We start from the raw sequence: 8,120 nt of genomic DNA on the forward strand, positions 1-8,120 counted from the left end.
TCCCACGAAAAATACCTCCACAAGTAGCAAGACCAGGATACCCCCTAGCAGTCCCATCAGTATTAATTTTGACCCAGCCTGGTGAAGGAAATTCTCATCTAATAGGAAGAGGACGAAGAACTTTACCACTACGAGTCTTAATACCGAAAAAATTAATCACGTTGAAGTCCAACATATCATTCTTAATTGAAGCTTTTGACGAATTTCCCACTAGACAAGTTAAATTTTTAATTATCGAAATAGCCTTAGAAACCCCAATCTTATCCTGAAATCTAGCATAATTCCTCATACGCCATATCATCCATATAGAAAAGGTTATCACTGCAAGCTTAATCAATTTAACCAAAGGACTACCATCACTCTTAATAAAAGAAAGTAGATCATCCTTATTAGAGAAATGAGAAGTAAGAAAAATTTGTCGTACCCAACTCCAAATATGCAATGCGTTAGAACATTCAAAAAATAGATGTTGAATAAATTCCTCTTGCTTTTCACAAAGCGAACACATAAAACATATATGCAAACCCTTATTCTGAATATGTTGATATGTAGGAAGTCGCCCATGAAAATTTTTCCAGAGTACTAGAGTTTTGGAAGGCGGAATAGATGAAGACCAAATGAATTTACCCCAACCACCTGGAACTCCTGGTTCCAAGAAATAAGTCCTAGCCGATTTAAGAGTGAAACGACCAGACTCATTTAGAATCCAATTAGGAATATCCTGTTCCTCTATAATCATGATATGATTAAAAAAAAGAGGCATCTGCTGTAAAGAGAAGGGAATATTCCAATCACAACCTGTCCAAAATTGAGAGACTGTATCCGAAATGCTAACACCATCAGATAACCCTGCAATATTTGTTAAAGAAGTAGTAGAGCACCATTTATCATTCCAGATATTAATAAAAGAACCTGTACCAACAGTCCAATAAGTATAGTCAAGTATAGTAGAATAAAATTGCTTAATTCCAGGCCAGAGAGAGGAAGATCTATAAACCGTTTGAAATTCATATTTTGATTTAAGAACCCTAGCTTTCAAGAGTAAAGACCAAGGTTTGTCGCTATAAGCAAAGTTCCAAGCAAGCTTAAGAAGATATGCATTATTTTCATGATGAAGATTAATGATATTCAAGCCTCCATCCTCGAGAGGTGAACAAATTTTCCCCCAATTAACGGTAGCAATACCTTTTTTCAAAATATCACCAGTCCAAATAAAATTCCGACACCACTGCTCAACTTGCTTAATAAGTGAAACAGGCCACTTATACATATTAAAGCTATAAGCTAGAGATCCAATAATCACTGTATTGACCAGCTGAATTCGACCCATCATGCTAAGAGATTTACCTTTCCAAGATGCTAGCTTCAATTTAACTTTATCAGCAAAAGGTTGAAGAAACCGACACTTTGGAGCACCAACAAAGATAGGTACTCCTAAATAATGGAAAGGCAAACAACCATGACTACAGGAAAGAATATTTTGAATTTTGGTGACAAATCTTGGAGAATTATCCATGGTGAAGAAACTACTTTTAGAGTTATTAATATATTGACCAGAAAAATCACCATATGTTTTAAGAAAAGCACTCACATTTCTAAGAGACTTAATATCCCCCCTACAAAAAATAAATATGTCATCAGCATACAAAATATGAGAGGGAGTGAGATAACCGTGCGGACTGGCCATATTTAAAATCTTCTTATCATTCACAAGCTTAGAGAGACCTCTACTAAGAACTTCCTCTGCAAGACAGAAAAGTAAAGGAGACAATGGATAACCTTGCCTCTTACCCCTCGACTGCAAGGCAAAAAACCCACCAAACTACCACTTATTCTTATAGAAAGCATAGTTGAACGGAGAATTGTACTAATCCAACCGACAAATGAGGGGTGAAAACCAAAGCGTTTTAAAACTAATAATAAGAACGTCCAACTTAGAGTGTCAAAAGCTTTATGAATATCAACTTTGTAAGCCACATTACCTCCTCTAACCTTTTTAGAAAGCATGTTAATAGCTTCAGAAGCAATACCAATACAATCCTGAATCTGTCTACCCTGCACAAATCCATATTGATTAGGAGAAATGATTCTAGCAGCCACAAGTGCAAGCCTATCCGCCAGTATCTTGGAAATAATCTTAAACTTGAAATTAGCAACAACAATTGGCCTGTAATCTTTAATGGAATCAGCGCCCTGAACCTTTGGAATAAGAGATACCACATTACTGTTCATTCCAGGGAGAACCCAGTTTTGTTTAAAAAACTGTTGAACAGCATTGCAAACATCTGTCCCAATAATTTCCCAGCAAGAATGATAGAAAACACCACCAAAACCATCAGGACCAGGAGCACTATTACCGTTAAGATTAAAAACAACATTTTTAATTTCAGAAAAATCTGGACACTTAATCAACATCATATTCTCCTCAGAGGAAACCATCGCAGGAATATAAGTACCAATAAAATCTTCCATATTATCAGTATCCAGAACATTAGAAATAGACTCAGCATAAAGATTTTTATAAAAGTCCAAAATATGATCCTCAATGATTTTAGGATCCTCTGTAACCTCATTATCAATCCGTAGACAATGAATCCCACTAGAATTATATCTTCTTTTGACCACCGCATGGAAAAAAGCAGTATTTCGATCTCCATCCTTGAACCATAACATCCTAGCCCTTTCTTTCCAAAACAAATATTGACAGTGAAGAGCATGATCAAGCTCCTCCTTAGCAATCTTTTCTTGACAGAGAAGTCCATCACTATCAGACAAACTAGCAGTCTCTAAGCTTTTTCGAATACCAAGAAGGATGCCCTGCTTAAGAAGAACTCCATTATGAACATTTCCAAAAGAATTTTTATTCCAGTCTCGGAGCTCAAGTTTCAACCTTTTTAACTTATGTTGCAAGATAAACATAGGACAACCAACAACCTGATTAGCCCAAGAATCATGAATAAGCTTTAGACACGAAGTGTCCTGAAGCCACATCGAAAAGAAACGAAAATTGCTAACCTTTCGCAAAGAATTACTAGCAAGACTAGCAAGAATAGGGGAATGATCAGAATAATTTCTAACAAGAACTTGATAAGAACAAGATTCCCATTCATCCAGACACACTCCACTACATAAGGCCCTATCCAGTCTTCTGTGAATTTTATGCAACCCTCTCCTTCCGTTACACCAAGTATAACAAGATCCAGTAAAAGGCATACAAGAAAGATCATTAGTATTAATCTAGTCCAGGAATTCATTACAAGAAACCTGATTAGGAGCCACCCCCCTTTACAGTCATCCGCCGAGAGCACAGCATTAAAATCTCCCAGAATACACCAAGGCCCTGTGAAGAAACTAAGATCCCTCCGTAAAAATCGTCTAGACAAGTATGTGTTAGCATCATAAACACCTGCAAAGCTAAAACTTTTATCCTGCAGACGACAAGTTACAGAGATAAATTGATCATTAACCAAGAAATTTTGGACAAGATTAGGAACCGACAAACACCAAAGCTTAGCAACTTTATTAACAATAGGAGACGTAGCCACCAAATGCATATTAACAGATTTGAAAAGGACGTCGAAAGCATTAGTGTACGGCATCATGGGTTCAGCAAGAAAAACCAGGAGAGGTTTATGTAGATTAAGTAAACTAAGCAACATGTCCACAGTTTTGTGGTTCCCCAATCCTCTGACATTCCAAAAAAAATGAAGAGACCTTCATTGCGACGTTGTAGAGAGAACTGCCTTAGCAGTTTTCCTGGATTTACCAGTCTCCTTAGGTGGTCTCCCTGGTTTTCTTTTAGTGCGTGTTAATATATTTAATTTTCTATTTTAAATTATTGGGCTTTGTTTGTTTGACCCAACTTTCCTTTTTCTGTTTCAGCTAGGTCTTATATATACATCATGTATTTTACTCTCTAATATACAAGTGAATAAAAGTTTCTTTTATATTTATTTTTCTCTACAAGTAGGGTTCATTGATAGCTGTCGTTTTGCTGTCAAATTAATATGATTCTAGCGTAGACTTGTCTAACACTAGAGAGATGATAGTATAATTGTGGACATATGTCCCCAAGTCGTCTCCCAACGAATCCAATAGTAAAATCAGTTGATCAGGGTTTAGAATCTATCTGTAAGCAATAAAAGTTAGCAAAAACAATAAAGATGAAAAGGGGGTTTGAGATAGTTGTGCAAAAAATATAAAAGAAATTAAAATAGCAAATAAAAAGCGGTTGATCCCAAGTTCTTCCACCATTGAATTCTTCACAGGTTCTCTAAAGATTAATCTTTTCTCAATCCTCCAACAGAGCTAAACCAGATTGAACATGCGCCGATCTGATTCAACTGAAACTCACTAGTAAAACATGCGTCTACTAGTTTAATCAATACCCACTTTGTTCCATGCGTATACTCCATGGGAATGCTTACCTCCTCTCCCTTGAATCATGCGCCCAAGAAATTAATTAGAGCAATGCGAACTAACTAAGAAACCAAAGTTTAAGATAAAGAAGACTCTCAATCATGCGTTCAAGTACAACCTCTCACAAAAACCAGTTTTCCAGGAGATTAGACAATAAAAACAATTGCTATAGAGAATTAAAAATCGAAACTTTTATTGAACAAAACCTCAGACCTCAATGGGGAATTACAAAAGAACCAACCAAAAAGGTTTAGCCTTCCATGCGGAGGCAAAACAAAAGAATTACAAAGAAGAAAATAAACTAAGAAAACCCTATGAAGCTCCCTCTTTTCTCCTTGATGCTTGTGTCCTTTTATAGGCTTTTCTGCTCCAAGGATCTTGAGAGAATATTGTAGTTTATATTTTTTTAACCGTTTCCAAGTTTCTATCTTTCCAGAATTCTTGTATTTTGCAGAAGATTTGCTTCCAATTCTGTTTCTGAGATATTGTAGATTTTATTTTCTCTTTCTTCTCCTCAGAATTTGTTTCCTGTTTTGGTTCAAGAATCAATTTGGACTTTTGCATATTTGGCCCATTCACAAAGGTAGATGCTTCCTCCGGATAATTTACTCTAAAAACACAAAATTAACAATAATAATAGTTAAGGCCCAAATAAACCCAATTATAAGAATATTAATTAAAACAATGGATTTATTTATTATTATAGTCCAATAATCTATGAATAAGGCTAATGAGTGTGAATAAATATATGCTCATCAAATCAAAACCTCTCTTTCTTCATTACGATTACGTGCGATTACGTACGCTACATTAAAGCATCACATCAGACAAGGAATATTCATCTTCATTTACTGTAATATGGTATCAGAGCTCTTCGAATGAAGAGTTCTGTTGCGCTTCTCTCTGATTTTTATTTCCCTCTCTGCTGTTCTTGGTTTTTTTTTTTCTGTTCTCTTTCAAAATCTTGATTGGTTTTAAAAATCTTTTAGGCAATGTTTAATGAAAACCCTAGTCTTCATAGTCTTAATAGTAGTCACACTATTACATGCAATTTTTGTGGTAAATATGGTCATACTGAGGCTATTTGTTTTCACCAAGTGGGTTTTCCTGGTAATGTTAAAACCTCAAAGTTTTCTTTTACTAGAAAAGTCTGCACTTTCTGTAATCGTCTTGGCCACACTGTTGACACCTGTTATAAAAAGCATGGGTTCCCTCCTAGCTACAAATTCACCAATTGGACATCCCAAGCCAATAATATGATTACTACTGACACTTTTTCTGAGCTTTTTCCTAAAGAACAGGATGTAAAGGGGATTCAACTTACATCACAACAGTGCCAATTCCTTACCAACATTTTGCGTCAACAAAACCTTGAGGATCCTGCCTCTCACACTCAAATTAATCAAGTCGGCAGCATCTCTACGGATGAAATCCCCAATACTGAGCATTCTTCAACAGGTAAGTTTCTCTATTCACTATCTTCTATAAAAGAATCTTGGATTATTGATTCTGGTGCCACTGATCATGTTTGTCACAATTTGAACGTTTTTACTACTTATACTAAAATTAAACCTGTCTTAATTAGTCTTCCAAATGGCCAAACTGTTTATGCCACATATTCTGGTTTAGTACGTTTTTCTGATCAGTTTTATTTGTCTGATGTGTTATACGTGCCTTATTTTCAATTAAACTTAATATCTGTTTCTAAACTCACACACCAACTTAAATGCACTTTAACTTTCACTTCAACCCACTGCATTATACAAGACAATCTCACTCAAGAGAGGATTGGTACAGTTAAAGCCACTGCTGGCTTGTATCTTGTCACTACCTTCCCTGCTTCTAGTCAATCTAAACCGCATTGTTTTGCTCCTTTTATTAATTGTAATATCACAGACAAAACACTATGGCATTATAGACTAGGACACCCTTCACATGAAAGATTACATGTCTTAATCAAACAATACTCTTTTATTACTGTTGATACTCATCATGTATGTGACACTTGTAGTCGTGCAAAACAGAGAAAACTTCCTTTCACTTTAAGTAATACTGTTACATCTGCTATTTTTTATCTTGTACACTTTGATATTTGGGGACCATGTTCCATAATTTCTATGCAAGGTTTTCGTTATTTCTTGACTATTGTTGATGATTACTCGCGTTATACTTGGGTTATTCTGTTGCATAACAAATCTGAAGTGCGTCAGCACATCATTAACTTCACTGTTTTCGTTCAAAATCATTTCAAAACTAATATCAAAACGATTCGTACTGACAATGGTGTTGAGTTTGCTATGTCAAATTTTTATGCTTCAAAGGGAATTATACATCAAAAATCTTGTGTTGAAACACCACAACAAAATGGCATTGTAGAACGTAAACATCAACACATACTAAATGTAACCCGGGCTTTACTTTTTCAAGCAAATCTTCCTCCTATTTTTTGGGAATTTGCTGTAAATCATGCTGTTTTCTTAATAAATGTTATTCCTACTCCATTACTTGATAACATCACTCCTCATGAAAAGTTGTTTGGAAAACCATATGACATTTCCTTTCTAAAAGTGTTTGGTTGTCTTTGTTATGCTAGTACCATTACTGCACATAGGAAAAAATTAGATGATAGATCTATCAAAGGTATTTTTCTTGGCTTCCCGCAAAATACAAAAGGTTATATTATCTTAAATTTAAAGTTTCATAGCATAGAGATATCAAGACATGTAATCTTTCATGAAAACCACTTTCCATATAAATTGGACAGTGGCTTGCCTAAGGACCCTAACACTTTATCTCTCCCTATTTCTAATGCATATAATTCTGCTTTTGATTTTTTTTCTGATACTGCACCTCCTGTCGAGCCATGTGCCTCTACTCCTGCACCCAATACTGTTTCTCCACCAGCCTCATTATCCTATGATCTTCCAACAAATAGTGCCTCTGCTCCTGCATCCAACATTGCACCTCCATCAGAATTATCACCGCCTGCATCTCCAGGAAGCATCTCACCCCAATTTCCAAGAAGATCAGCTCGTCCTCACCGACAACCTGCTTATCTTGCAGATTTCCACACTGCAACCAACACCGTAAGTAGGAGATATCCTATTCATAATTACTTGTCTTACAATTCCTTATCTTCCAATTTTAGAAATGTTATTTCCTCTATCAATTCTCATCCTGAACCTCGAACATATAACGAAGCCTCCAAACATGCTTCTTGGCAATCTGCCATGCAAGATGAGCTTCAAGCTCTTGCTGCTAACAATACTTGGCAACTTACCCCTCTCCCTCCAAGAAAGAAAACTATTGGTTGTAAATGGGTATATAAAATCAAATACCATTCTGATGGCACTGTTGAGCGCCACAAAGCTAGAGTTGTTGCCAAAGGGTTTACCCAACTTGAAGGACTTGATTTCTTAGACACTTTTGCACCTGTTGCTAAACTCACTACCCTCCGCCTTCTGCTTGCTATTGTCACTACCAAAAATTGGATTTTAAAACAACTTGATGTCAATAATGCATTTCTTCATGGTGATCTCCATGAAGAGATATACATGACCCCCCCCCCCACCTGGCCTCTCTCTTCCTTCTCCCCAGCATGTTTGCAAGCTTCAACGGTCTTTGTATGGCCTTCGTCAAGCTGGTCGCCAATGGTACGCCAAACTTTCTACTTTTCTTTTATCAAATAATTACTCTATTTC

The sequence above is a fragment of the Phaseolus vulgaris genome, chromosome 5 (assembly GCF_000499845.2).
Source record: "Phaseolus vulgaris cultivar G19833 chromosome 5, P. vulgaris v2.0, whole genome shotgun sequence".
Classification (NCBI taxonomy): Eukaryota; Viridiplantae; Streptophyta; class Magnoliopsida; order Fabales; family Fabaceae; genus Phaseolus; species Phaseolus vulgaris.